This window comes from Cynoglossus semilaevis, chromosome 6 (genome assembly GCF_000523025.1).
Source record: "Cynoglossus semilaevis isolate Cse_v1.0 chromosome 6, Cse_v1.0, whole genome shotgun sequence".
In the NCBI taxonomy this organism is placed as follows: Eukaryota; Metazoa; Chordata; class Actinopteri; order Pleuronectiformes; family Cynoglossidae; genus Cynoglossus; species Cynoglossus semilaevis.
This window is the reverse complement of record NC_024312.1, coordinates 6,979,602-6,992,797: the sequence shown is the minus strand read 5'-3', so window position 1 is coordinate 6,992,797 and position 13,196 is coordinate 6,979,602. Positions and strand designations below refer to the sequence as shown.

General features: G+C 42.5%; 1 protein-coding gene across 1 annotated transcript in view; it reads right to left on the bottom strand.

Annotated features, from left to right (window-relative positions):
- Positions 1-11,735, bottom strand: part of smpd3 (sphingomyelin phosphodiesterase 3) — a 44,772-nt gene extending 33,037 nt beyond the window's left edge. The window contains exons 1-2 of the mRNA XM_008311652.3: positions 11,518-11,735; positions 8,651-8,945 (exon numbers count right to left, since the gene is read on the bottom strand). The gene's annotated coding sequence lies outside the window, so the exon portion shown is untranslated. The remainder of the gene's footprint in view (positions 1-8,650; positions 8,946-11,517) is intronic.
- Positions 11,736-13,196: the final 1,461 nt, after the last annotated feature.

Below are 13,196 nucleotides of genomic sequence, written 5' to 3'. Positions count from 1 at the left end.
GAGACTGCACAGCTGTCTTCTCTAAATTTACTTTTAGTGAGACGCAGTTTTCGTCTATTTGAACAAAAGGAGTTTAATCCAGAATAAATATCATTTCAGCCAATCCTGTTTGGATGGATTACAGAAACAACCACTCCAGTCCAGGACAAGTCAGAACTGGGCCAGTTAATGCTCTAATCTCTGGGGCCGGACTGTTCGTCGGCTGACATGAAGTACTAATCATACTTTCACCAAAGTTATATTTTTGTTAAACCTCGGTGGCAGATTTGGAAGGTTCTGGAAATGAGGTTTAAAGACCTTGAAAACATACAAGGTGCTTTGGTCTGATCTGGATCTGACGGTGAGCACAGGCTGAAGAGGTGGATCTGATCTGATCCAACTTCTAGGTCGCTGATGTGCTGCAGAAATCCCCCTGTAGTGTGCCCAACCTGAGGGTTTGGGGAGGGCGAACTGCACACTAACTCTGAAGAGTTTGTGGTCCATGGACGGACGGATGGACTGGACCCTGATTGGACTCTGAGAACAGAAGCGACTGGGCGTGCCCGCTGTGGGATGAGGTGATTTAGGACTTCGTCAGTGATCACATCAGAGGAGCAGACGGGTCGCTGCAGATTTATGACACGTGCACATTTCCTGTGAGAATGTGGCAAAATACTGTGTGATAAAAGTGAAGCCTGAGATGAGGCTCCTGCTCTTGTCAGTAAATCACAGATCAAACAGACACTAAAGCCTTTAAGCTCCATTCATCTCAGTTCATCACATCTTTATATTAAAAACAACAAGCAGTATTTTCATTGACAACTGCATTAATCTGTTGACATGCATGTGAACAAAATGAATGTTTTTTTTTATGCCGTTAACAAAACTTGTTTTGTGCGCCAACATCTTTTTAAGCATCCATTAGTTACATTACTGCCACCTACTGGGCTGGAGTGAGCACATAAGTGTTATTGCTGTAATTTTGGTTAAAGTTAGGAAACAAATTATTACTTTCAAATGTTATTTTTTCAGTTATAAATGTTAAATTAATCTTCATAGAGAAGATTCTTGATATATTTTCAGTAGGTCTTTGGCCTGCCACAAGAGGGCGCCATGGTATGAAATACTGCCAAACCAAACTATGCCAACGACCACTTTAGTGGCCTCTGATAAAGGGCCAATCCAAAATAATCCTTCTCCGTCAAAGAGGTCTGTTTACTTTAAGGTGGCTTCATATCATTCCGCCTTAAAACAACTCCAGTCACTGACACAATGGAACAGCTTTTTTCTGAATGTGTCTTTTGTCCACCATGACAGACTGGCTGTACACAGTGAAGTGGTTTTCAGTTCCCACAGATGGTTGACAACAGACCATACTGTCTGCTGGTGCTGCCATCTATTCTCACGGCCCTGTCATTACGGTCCATTCTTTCTCTGGTGGTCACTGCACTCTGGCACCAAATACCAGAAGTTCATCAAATGTCACTTATAAGTAAATACACGATATACAGTCATATCTTGAGCTCTTGTCATGATGTGTTAGACTGTTAGCTTTTGTTGGTTTCTGCCCACAGTAAAACAGCCCTGATCGTCCTCATCGTCTACTGTCATTTTAGTTTTCGAAAAAGAAGGAAAAGGTGACAAGTACAAATATTAAAAAAAACACCTGGATAATCCTGAAGTTGGCAGCCGTCAATGCAGGAGCTAATAAAACAAACCATTGATTTAGCTGACGTGCTAAGGTTCACAATCCTGTTCTGAATAAAGTTAAAATATTAAAGTCCATGGAAATAAAGCTATTCTGACATAAGTGGGTCAGTTTGTTGTTGTACAGTTTTGGGTACTTTCTCTAAGTACCGATGTTTCTGCAGACTTTTCTAGAATGGATAAACCCACAAAAATGTTCAACCAATGTCTTCACCAGCTTCATGGTCAGAGCAGCTGAATACAACTCAGAAAGACCAACAACCTGGATACATCTGCTGACCACAGCAACACACACAGAGCCATACTGACGATTGATTCAGATTGACCTGTTGACCTCATCCCAATCTGCACATCTTTGTAAACAAAACCTACAGGGAGCATGGAAACTCCATAGATAAAATCTGGGAATGGCAACAGCAACCAGTGATCTGCTCTAAGGCCGGAGCTGCAACCACAGCAAACAATGAACTAACTAAATTATATATATATATATATATATATATATATATATATATAAATAAATAAACCAATATTAATATTGCCCAAAATAACAAAATAACATTTCCTTGTGGCCTTGTTGACTTTATCTACATGTTGTTGCTCTGCTGTGGAGATACCACTGGCTCCAGGTGAAGGTGTCATTTACTGCCATGATGAAGTGGCCAATGAATGGCTTTATTATGTGAACAGGTGACACCTGGCAAATCCAACAGGCTTCACCACTATTTTAATGGTAAAACATCAACCGACAACAGAGACCAGTGTGAATCATAAATGAAGCCATCTGCCATCGTGACGACATACGAGCAGAGACTGAGGCTTCACAGTGAGGCCTATGTTAAAATGAATAATAAAAATAAAAATCTAACATCTCAGTGGAACCACTCGGCACCACAACTTCCCTCACTTGGCATTTGAAATCTGTGTCCTGGACGACAACGCAGTCGAGCAGACATCCACCCAGTCAGCCATGTTGGCAAGTCAACCTGCCAGCATGGACGTAGGGGGAGGGGACGGACAGATGGAGGAGAAAGACAGGAGGACAGCAGACGTGGAGGAATGATAATTGAGGGGAGAGAGAGAGAGAGAAGGGAAGAGAGAAGGGGGGAGTGGAAGGTCCTGTGGCCACATGAAGGCAGGATGAAAGGTGAAGTCGCTGCAGAAATGAAAGAGAAGGGATGGAGAGGAGGGTGGAGGACAGTACGGCCAGTGGGTATCCATAAACGGCCCGGTCTCTAATCTGCCCCCTGCAGGTTGTAATTAGAGTGAGAGTAGTCACATGCTGTAATCACACACTGGTGTACATGTACTCCACATATGTAATGTATGGTCTATATGGAACGCGGTGCTGCGCTGCCTTTGGGTGGATGTTCTCTGTCTGTCATCACACTGCTCCGTCTAATTAGTCGGATGTTCATGTGGTTCCATCAAACAGGCTCAGCATCAGACCACGACACATGTACCAGTTACATTATATTTATATTTTTCCTTAAAGACGTTTGCTAGTTTTCACAGAAGGTACTGTATATGTTTTTCCTTAAAGACGTTTGCTAGTTTTTGCAGAAGGTACTGTATATGTGTGAGTTTTTTTTTCTTTTTTTTTTTTACCTCCTCAAACCTGTGCAGTATTTCTGGCGTGCGTGTGAGTTGCCACATATAGAAGCTGATCATGGGTTCTGCTCTGAGACACACACACACACACAGCTACAATACTAGACCGACTTCTTTACCATCCAAACCAGACTGTTTCAGTCCAACATTATTTTTTACAGAGATTTGGTCGAGAACATTTAAAACAAGGACCTGGAACCCAAAATAATTCTAAATAAATGAAAGAGCAAATTAATCAGTCATTATTAACATCTAGTTGGGGGCTAGTTTTGAGGGGGTTAGCGAGCCAGGAGTGGCCCACGTGCCAGGAGTTTGACACCACTAGCTGGAGATGTCCAACAGTATTCCATCGACCCAAACCTCGTCATGCTGTTAAACAAGGCCAATCTGAGAACGCAGGAAGTTGACTAGGATTTTCTTCTCATCCGATGCTCGAAATATCGTTACCAGTACAATGCAACAAAAAGAGCTTGTCCTGTTTTTTGGCACGTTTTGTCATTCCACAGCTGAGACTTAGTCACGTCAATATTCAGAACAGGAGGAAAATAAACTGGTGTGGATTTTAACAAGAAACTGATGGGACTAGAGGTTTGTTCACGGAGTTTAACATCTTTAACTTTTTTGTGTTCCCTAATAATCATTATTAAACAACAGGTAAAATTCTAATGAATTGACGGAAACTTGGACTTGATATTGCTGTGACTCAGTGTTCAACCCCCCCCCCCACACACACACACCCACACCCACCCACCCAGTGACATGTGAGGAGAGATACTTCTTCCATCATGTGTGTGTTCAGCACAGATTTTCCAGATGGAAACTTATTGAAGTGAATTACTGTCTGACTGAACGGTGGGCCGTCATCTGCCCGCTCTCCAAGATTGATGTTATTACCGCCGCGTCGATGGGAATCCTGCTGATTCACCATGGACGCTGTGAGACGTGTGTGTGTTGAACGTTCAGAAATCTGCAGCCGATGGAGAAAATGTACAGTGAATGTGAATGAAAGAGACTGGGCCGTTAATTTAGCTGATGTTGGTTTGGCCATGTCTGCAGTGGGACCGCTAACCATAGCTTTGATGCAGTCAGATTTTGATTAGATTTTTGATATTTTAGGTCTTGATCAGTCAGTTCTAGTCTCTAAAACAGGCAAACTACAGCCCGGGGTCCGGATGCGGCCCACTTGGCTTTTTAATCTGGCCCACCAACCTTGTCTAAATCACATTATTAATTTATATTATCATTATACTTCTGCCTTTTCCCTGCAATACTCCCATTCAATGGCATAGAAAAAGCTAAAAGGATTTGAGCATTTTAGCCTTTATGGACAACTTTTATTTTAGGATCCATTGTGACCACGCCTGGTCTAAAGCCTCTGTATCATGAAAGCTAAAAGGATTTGAGCATTTTAGCTTTCATGGACTTTTATGGATTTTAGGACCCATTGTGACCACGCCTGGTCTAAAGGCAGCTTCAAACCCAGTGAAGGTTGGTCTGTTCGGCCGACGAGCAGAGCCACCGGTGCTGCAGTAATTCACTGCTCTCTGACAGTCACAGCAGCATGCAGTTATACTGCCCCCCCCCCTTACCCCACATAACCACGGCCTATTTGCTCACTGAGGGTAAAGAGGGCGGACATACCCAGAACCCAGGACACTCTTCACACACAGCAGTGTACTTTATGGAGGAGCGTTTCACTGATCTGTTTGGAGCTTTGGAACATGGTACAGGTTCTTCCCAACATCTTTTTATTTTTTTTTTTTTTTTTGGCATTTCCTTCTTTCTTTATGGTTTGACACAGTGGATATTCTGCATGTATAATTTAGCACATATTTTTCTATTGACTCCGTCTTCACCGCAATGAGCAACTTGGGGTTTAGTGTCTTTGTAATCAGATCCCAGAGAAGATTCCACAGAAGTCCAACGTCCATGGACTCCAACACACAGTCCAGTCACTTGTTATTCACACGCTGCTATATGGAAAAAAAAAACTTTTGTTCAAATGTTGATTAACCATGATTAATTCCATCATGATTTTTATTCAGAGCTACACTGAATTTAATCTGATTGTAAATTATTATCATCAGCCCTAACAGCAGGGCAGACCACTTGTTTGTTTCCATTTCTCCTTTTTAAAAAAAAAAATAATTTCATAGCAGGAACAACAGCCACTTCAATTACTGTGTACTCAAATCACTGGTTGTGGAACAACTTGAAGAGAACATTGAATACGCTGTAGGTTCGTGGTCGTGGTTGTAAACTTTTAACACAGCCTGTGTGTCAGCTAACAGCTAACAGCTAACACTGTTTGTGGAACGCACAATCCAGGAGCCAATCAGTGTGAGGAACAGAAGAGCAGCCAACAGCCAATAGTATGCTGTGTACCATCTCGTCCAGGTAAACAAAGCTACCTGCGATTGTTCGCAAATGCGATCATCTCAATTTTAAAATGAGAATCCACATTTCTAAAGCCAAAACTTTCATATGTATAATTATTTTATAATGAGATCGGATTGAAAAAACAAAATCTGCCTTTTTTTTTTTTGCTATATTTCGTGACATGGTGAACATTTAGTGAGATCGGATTGAGAAAAAAAATCTGCGATGTACTGAGGAAGAGAAAGGAGAACTGCGATATAGAAGAGGGAAAACTGTAATTATCAGAGATATTACGTTAGGGTAAAAACCAGGACGGGGTTGGCTGCAGGGTGCGGTGGTTTGGAGCAGACTGTGTAAAGACTCAGAGAAGAAGAACCTTCATGGCCCTGAGGAAGATTGGCAACAAGACGCCACAGAGCAGTGGGGCTCCACTCCACTCCACTAATTACATGAGATGTAAAATGTCTCCAATCCACGGAGTGAAGGTGTGAGAATGTGGGATGAGGAGATGCTGAAGAGTCCTGGAGGAGCTGCAGGAAGCCTGGTGGGCGTCGAGAGGAAATCCACTGGACAAATCTGTTCAGTTTGTCTCAATGTGACTCTTTATAAATGGGTTGAATTAGAAAGACGGCAGTTTTTTTATCTTTGTGTTTGAAGAGTGACGTCAGAGTAAAGAATCAACGTCTCAAAAAACTAAAATAGGGAGGATCGCAATCTGGAGATCAATATTTGTCAATGGTCACAATGAACATGTTCAAAATGCACTGGTGGGGAGGAGGTCTCAAAAAACTAAAATAGGGAGGATCACAATTTGGAGATCAATATTTGTCGATGGTCACAATGAACATGTTCAAAGTGCACTTTTTGCAGTGGTGGGGAGGAGTCTGAGTCCAACTCGTTTATATGATATAAAATCAAATTATACTTAAGTTACCCAGAGTCCAAGTCCTGTAAAAAAACTTGGGTCAGGTCAGTTTCAAATGACAAAGAAATATCAAGGTTGGAGTCTGAGTCTTTGGTTCAACGTCGAGTCAAATATCAGTCCTGTATATATTTACTTAAAAAAAAGAACAAAATTGAATTCAGATGCCGCACTAGGGTGACTAGTTTATTTTTTTAAACTCAGTCAAACTTTTGATCCTGCTCATGGTGAACTTTGATGATAAAGTTATCAGTTATCAACAGACTCCTGACTCTGACTCTGACCATCAGCTGAAGAACCACACACTAAAACAACCACAGAAAACCAAGGACCTAAAAACGTTGATGTTGTTTCTTATCCACGCTGTAGGGTTGGATATTATCAACCATCTCTACTGTAATGGACCACAGGCTTCACTCAGGCAAGGAAACCAGACACTCCACTATCAAGTGTCTCTGGACTCCAGGAGGCCCACCCAGCCGGACCTCCACCCCTCACTCCCTCACTCCAGTTTACCAGCTGCCTGTGACGGAGCAGGCAGAAAAACTGTTCCTGGGTCATGTGTGAAGTTTGTGACAGAGCAGAAAAGGAAAGGAAAGAAAAGCAAGAAATGGAAAAGAAAAGAAAAGAAGGACGGTCGATGTGTTTTGTGATCAGTGGCCACCAGGTGGCTGTATAATAATCAACAGAGAATCACTGACAGTGTTTGGTGAAGTTCAACAACTTAGAGTTGACTTTACATCACAACTAAAATCCACATCAAATCTCCTCAAATCAACAAAAACCCCAGGAGTTTTGTTACACTTTCACACAGTCGAAGCGAATTTACCAAACAGGAGCCGTGGAGTTATTTAGTCAAGCAGTGAAGCGTCAGGGAAGCAGATTGAAAAGGTTAGCGTTGAGATTATATTTCAAAGCACGGACATATTTTGACGCCGTCTGCTCCCTCCAACAGTCTGGGCTGAAGCCAAAGGCTGAATTAGCAAAACCCACGGAAAAACAATCAAACGTGTGTTTGATAAAGGCTAACGACAGCTACATGAAGAGCAGGTTTAATGGAGAGAAAAGAAGATTGAACTGTTGAGTGTTTTAGGTTTTTTTGACTCTTTAGATGTTTTTTTTTTTTTTTCGTCATCACTCTGTCATCCTCCACACAAAGGCTAGTGTGTTCAAATGTCAGGATGATTTCATTTCAGGAAGTGCAGGAGGCTGAGACATCATTCAAGTGTTGTAGAGTAGGATTACAGCACACGCACCACGGCTTTAACCACATTACCTGTGAAAGTGTCAAAAGAAGAAGCCTCTCATCTTCCATCACTAAACTTTTTTTGGGTTCAGACCCTGAACACTGCCACCCTGTGCTGACTAGGAAATGGACTCTAGGTGCATTATCGCCATCTACTGGGCTGTAGTGTACGCATCAGTATTACTGGTGTGCCCGAAACAAAAAGGCAACTAAGAATGATGTGATTAAATGTTATTTATTGTATTTAGTTTTTTTTTTGTAATTGTTCAACTACTCAGTCTCATACGTACGTTAAATTACAGGATATTTATATGTACATTTTTGAAAATGAGGGTTTTTAACATGATTTTGTCTTACAGTCCCAGCCCTATCATGTTATGACAACAATTACATTTATACAGGATAATAATAATATTAATAATAATAACAATAATGTGGACTGTAGTGCAGTTCTTATAGTTTAAAGTGACGTCTACAGGTTTTGGTTTGGTTGCTGCAGTTGTGCATCTTCCACCGCATCTTTAGCCACCGGTGATGCAAATGTGAGTCAAATGTGAGTCAAATGTGCCCCGGCAGACACACGGGGAGATTTAGGCGCGGCTGAAGACTTGCCTCAGTGAACACACGCTGGTGAATGCGGACAGAAGGAGCGAACACACGGCTCTCTGCACGGCTCCCCTGACCCTCGGTGAACTGATCTCACCTCACACTTCATGCTCGTTAAATTACCGTCTTTTTGTTCAATTAGAGGCTGAAACAGAGGCAGAGACGAAGGAGGAGAAAAAGAAAGAAGCGAAGCGACTTACTTCGAGAAAATCTCTCCCGCCTGGGTTTCAGGTTGATGTGTAGACGCGTTGCAGTTTGGGTTTTGTTTTTTTTCCTCCTTCTTTTTGTTCTTGTTCTTCGGTATTCTCCTGTGCTGACCGATGGTGGACCGGCTGACGGCCGCGGACCGACCGAGCAGACGAGAGAGCGAGCAGCGGCTGAATGACTGAGCCAGGCAGACAGGGTTCTCTTCAGCACCACAAGCACTGAACAGCTCCCCCTGACGTCACTGCCTAGATACCACCAGGCCACGCCCTCTGTCCTAAAGACCGCCTCCTGGGAGAGACAGAGAGGGAGAATGTGGGGTGGGGGGTTGGGGGGGGAGAAATGTTTTTAAAAAACTGTATGATTATTCCTTACTCAGCATCCAAAGTTTCAGTTCTACTAATCTTCACCTTATTCATAAATCTTCTGAGAAAGAGCAGAGTGTTGCAAATACAAGAGGGTGAATTCATGAGGTTATTTAATCTGAACTTTTCCATTTGGACTGAATGTAAAACCTGTTAAAACAAGTGAAGCTTTGCAGCATGGTTGGTGTAGCTTCATGTAGCTTCATGTAGCTTCATGCAGCTTCATGTAGCTTCATGTAGCTTCATGGATCATCCTGCTTTATAAAGCTGTTTGGTTTCAGATACAGGATGAGACAGAAGTAGGTATATGGTATTATAGTTTCCTTTTATGAACTGCCAAATTCCCCAAAAAAAATTTAAAAAAAATCACATTGTGAGTCATGCTATTCTTCTGTCAGAATTATTAACAATAATGTAATAATTAAATATATTTGAGGATCTTTAGGCGACCACAGCAGAAGAACATAGAACAACAGGACGTTTGAAGAAAAGTCTGTGCCAACAAACCAACGTGAGCTCCTGGTTCTGCTGCGTCTCCTCGGCCTGAAGGCAAACATGTGCAAAACAAGGTTTTGAATTATAACCAATAAGTCTGGGACTACAGTAAGTCATTCAGACACGTTTGGAGTGTAACTCCACCACAGCCACACACAGCACAGATGGGGTGTGTGTGTGTGTGTGTGTGTGTGAAAACATCTGTGGCACAGTAGCAAATTGTGGAGAAAAGAACAAGTTCCACAGTATAACTGTCCACCCAGTGTATGAATTAACTGACACACAGACTCGCACCCTCACCCTCACCCACGCTCCCCTTTCCCTCACCCTGTCATTTCTAGCCGGGCTGGTGGAGCGTTTCCAGATTTTGCTGAAACAGATCTTTTTTTCAAGGTATTTATATCTTCAAGCTCCGAGACGCCTTGTCATTAGACGGCCTCATATAGCAACAGGGCTGGTCCCACCCTGAGCTGCTCCGCTGCTCCCATACTGCTTTCCCCGAAACATGTTCCCCTCTCAGTGAGGCCAACACCTCAGTGCACCGTCACACCGACGCTGAGGAGCCTCTGACCCTGGGAAGGTGATGAGGAAAAAGTCATGAGGAAAAGTTCAACTCTCTATAAACTAGCTGTTCTTTATAAACTAAACTACAGACAACAGTCTGTGTTAGTGTCAGTGAACCACCGAGGCTGCTGTTGACAAGAAAAAACAACCCAAAACAACAGGATGTGGATGATTGAAATAACAATGAGAAGTAAAAAAGAAGAGACAAAGAAGAGAAAGAGAAAGAAGAAGAAGCAAAATGAAGAGCAAGAAATAAAAAAGGTGAACAAAGGATGAAGGAAGTAGAAGTAAAAGTAAATGACGAAGAAGAAAAATAAAAATAAAAACATAACAGAAAGAAGAATTCCAGACCAACAACTGATTAGTTTTACTTTCACTAAAACATGTTTTATATTTCATATTTAAAAACCCATACAATCAAACAGTCTCAGTACTGACCCTGGTCCAAACACTGCCCGTTTTGCTGTAAGAACATAAAAAAAAACTCTGTACAAAAATGACGAGGAATCAAACACACCAACTGTGTTTCCTCTTGCTGTAAGGCAAGCCTGCTGACCACATACTCCAGTGGACGTCTCTGTGTAGGCTATGACTGGAGGTTAGTGTAGCCTGTAAAGACGTGGTCTACCGACTGTACACGGACTGTGTTTGTGAGCTGACGTCGCAGGGACTTGAATGACACGCTGGTCAAATGGAAAATTTAATCATCACTGTAACTGACAAGGATTTGATGCCTTTGGTAACATGTAAAAAACTTTTACTGGGTTGGTTCTGAGCTGACATGTGGTGGTGCAGTGGCCGGCTCGTGGCCCAGCACTGGCAGCACGTAGCGGACCTCCCAAGTGCCTTCAGCTCACGCTATTTGTGGCTTAAATGAGGGCTGGTTACAGTAGAGTGGAGGAAGGAGCTGGAGGTAAACTTAGTGTTTTAATTACGCTCCTTCTCAGTCAAATTAGACGGAGCCACAGCTGCCAACCTCCTGCCACAGAGCTGGACGTCTGGGCTGGTTCTGTCCAGATTACTGCTGACACCGACAAGCCTGAGAAAAACCTCCAAAAATGGATTCTTTTTTTACTCACTTTGCAGGGATTTTTTTTTTTTTTTTACAGAATATTTACTGAGGTTAAAATGATTTGGTCAAAACAAAACTGTTGCTGTAGAAGAACTTGTTTGGTTAAAAAAAATGTACATGGAATATTTTAACCCTCAAAGTTTCAGCGGTAGATGAGGAGCAGGGAAACTCCTACTGTGTCGACAAAATAACTGATAAATCCTCAAGGCCGTACGGAGCAGAATGTCACTTCACTGTGAGAAAAAAAAACTCTGTGAGAACAATCTCACTGCCATTCCAGCCAGAGTTCACCAGTTTCACAGTGACAACATGTAACGCAGAGAATGGAAAAAAGGCTCAACACTTCACAAACATACAAAATACAAACCGGTAGATGAGGAAAGGAAACAGCACTCAGAGGAGAACCGGACCAGGCCTGGAGGTGAAGACCGGGCCTCCAACCAGCAGCAGGTCGTCAGTGAGATGAGCTGCAGGTGTTTGAAACCAGACAACGAGACAGTGCTGCCAAGGCTGCCAGAGAAGATTCAAGCACGCCCACAAATACGCCCACAGGTGCAGACAGAAGGGAGGACACACTCACCACTCACTGCAGGTGCAGACAGAAGGGAGGACACACTCCTGGATCACCACAGACCAGGCCTCTGAAGTAACAGACAGAGAACAGGAGAGAGGTGAAGAAAAGGCTGCAGCCTGATGATGATGTGCTGACATTAGAGATGTCTGTTAACGTCGGATATCAGCACAATTATGTCATATCTGTAAGAATCGTCGGCAGTTTTCAGTTAATATAATGAAAGTTACGATAATGAAAACCCAATAATGCAACAATGATGTGTGCCCTAAAAATAGTTTTGGGGATGAACGGCTGTATATTAAAGTGAAAGTCACTAGATGGCGGCATTGAAGCTCATTTAATTAACCTCATACTCAGGATCAGACATGAGGTGCTTGGACAATATCGGCATATTGTATCTCGGTTAAAGGTTATTCCCTTCCCTACATCCCTAGCAGACATGCTAACTAATATAGCAACAAGGAAGCATTCATGAAACTGATACGAGCACTTCTCTAATCCTATTAACAGCCCACAGTCCTGCTGTGCTGTACAGTTCTGGTCTCTGCGTCTGTTGTGGAGACAGACTCACTCTGACTGCAGCACTGGAGTCTAATGTGTTCTCGTTATCAAAGTACAGGGTTTTACAGTTTTCCTGTGACAGTGTCTGTTCTGTCAGTGAGCAGGAAGAGCCGCCGCTCGGATGGAAACTGGAGTGGAACGATGACTGAGGGGCGTTCTTTTTATATTTATTTATTTTCAAGGATAAATGCATCTGAAATATGTACATGTTGTATTGCGACATATGCATCTGAAATATGTACATGTTGTACTGCGACATACAGTACACACTACAGTACACACTCCAGTACACACTCCAGTACACACTCCATGCCACCTAATGGACTGGAGTGTGTACTGTATGGGAAACACACAAATGCCCCGGGTGCATTTAAAGGTTAAATTACAGATTGAAATAACATGTTTTTTTGAAACTTTTTTTTTTTTGGGGGGGATTTTCAAGGACTGACAAATAATAAAGTATTACATAAAGTATTTATTATCTATTATTTGATATTGAATGACCAGTTGGAGTTGAGGAATACATTTCTGTCTTTATGTCTGACTTGAATATATTTCGTCACTTCTTTGGTCACAACTTAATCAAAGTTATTTATTCCTCTGAGGAATACTCAAATAACTGGGAAAATATTATAAATGTAAACATGAATATATTTCTGTCCATATTTGTGTATACATAAAGTAATACCTTGAGATACGATCATAGCAGGTGTGAAAACAACTTAACTGATGGTCAGTTTTTTGCTGTAATTCTTCTCGTTGATGTTGACCATCGTCGCAGCGCCCCTGGTTCTCCAGGAGGGAACAACATGGCAGCAGTGTGTGATTAGAGAACATGAACTCAGTCTGCCCACAGACAGCAGGAGCAGCAGGGGAGCAGCCGGGGAGCCGCCGGGGGCCAGGAGAGGGCG